This window comes from Arachis stenosperma, chromosome 4 (assembly GCF_014773155.1).
Source record: "Arachis stenosperma cultivar V10309 chromosome 4, arast.V10309.gnm1.PFL2, whole genome shotgun sequence".
NCBI classification, from domain to species: domain Eukaryota; kingdom Viridiplantae; phylum Streptophyta; class Magnoliopsida; order Fabales; family Fabaceae; genus Arachis; species Arachis stenosperma.
This window is the reverse complement of record NC_080380.1, coordinates 113,075,376-113,076,862: the sequence shown is the minus strand read 5'-3', so window position 1 is coordinate 113,076,862 and position 1,487 is coordinate 113,075,376. Positions and strand designations below refer to the sequence as shown.

General features: G+C 36.0%; 1 non-coding gene across 1 annotated transcript; it reads right to left on the bottom strand.

The window, feature by feature from the left end:
• Positions 1 to 1,100: 1,100 nt before the first annotated feature.
• Positions 1,101 to 1,208, bottom strand: LOC130978174 (small nucleolar RNA R71). Its single transcript, XR_009085831.1, has one exon. It is a non-coding gene; the product is annotated as a small nucleolar RNA R71 (small nucleolar RNA).
• Between the last annotated feature and the right edge of the window lie 279 nt (positions 1,209 to 1,487).

The window sequence follows — 1,487 nt, the reverse complement described above, 5'->3', positions numbered from 1 at the left end:
AAATGTTTTCAAAATCAATTTCTTTCCTTTTTTAAAAGATACTTACTAACAATTAATGATTTGATTGAACATTTTTTGCCTTTTCTGTTAAGGAAGGTTTTATGTTTGAATCATATCTTTTCTTGTTAGGCAAGTCATTAATTTTTAAAATCAAATCTTTTTAAAATTGTTTTCAAATCAAATCTTTTCAATCATATCTTTTTAATCACATCTCTTTCAAAATAAGTTTTCAATCAAATCTTTTTAATTTCTAATTTCAAAATCTTTTTCAAAAATCAATTGATTTCTTTCCCACTCTTATTTTCGAAAATCAATTAAGTGTTTTTCAAAATGTTTTCAAAATTCTTCTAATTAATTTTCGAAAAAGATTACTCCCTCCTTCTCACATCCTTCTATTTATGGAGTACCACTCCTTCTCAATGCACAATTCGAACCTTATCTAATTAAAGTTCGAATTCTTCTTCTCCTTCTTCTTTCTATTTCTCTTTTCCTCTGACACTTCAAGGAATCTCTACTGTGACATAGAGGATTCCACATTTTCTTTTTCTCTTCTCTTTCTTATGAGCAGGAACAAAGACAAAGGCATTCTTGTTGAAGCTGACCCTGAACCTGAGAGAACCTTGAAGCGAAAGCTAAGAGAAGCTAAAGCACAACTCTCTGTTGAGGACCTAACCGAATTCTTCAAAGAAAAAGAACCCATGACCGAAAACAACAACAATGCCAACAATGCAAGGAAGGTGCTGGGTGACTTTACTGTACCTACTCCCGACTTCTATGGGAGAAGCATCTCTATCCCTGCCATTGGAGCAAACAACTTTGAGCTTAAGCCTCAATTAGTTTCTCTAATGCAACAGAATTGCAAGTTCCATGGACTTCCAATGGAAGATCCTCATCAGTTCTTAGCTGAATTCTTGCAAATCTGTGACACAGTCAAGACTAATGGGGTAGACCCTGAGGTCTATAGACTGATGCTATTCCCTTTTGCTGTAAGAGACAGAGCTAGAATATGGTTGGATTCTCAACCTAAAGAAAGCCTGGACTCTTGGGAAAAGCTAGTCAATGCCTTCTTGGCAAAGTTCTTTCCACCACAAAGATGGAGTAAGCTTAGAGTGGAAGTCCAAACCTTCAGACAGAAGGATGGAGAATCCCTCTATGAAGCTTGGGAAAGATACAAACAATTAATCAGAAGATGTCCCTCAGACATGCTTTCTGAATGGAGCATCATAGGTATTTTCTATGATGGTCTCTCTGAACTATCTAAGATGTCCCTGGATAGCTCTGCTGGAGGATCTCTTCATCTGAAGAAGACGCCTGCAGAAGCTCAAGAATTGATTGAAATGGTTGCAAATAACCAATTCATGTACACTTCTGAAAGAAATCCTGTGAACAATGGGACTAGTCAGAAGAAAGGAGTTCTTGAGATTGACACTCTGAATGCCATATTGGCTCAGAACAAGATATTGACTCAACAAGTCAATTTGATTTCT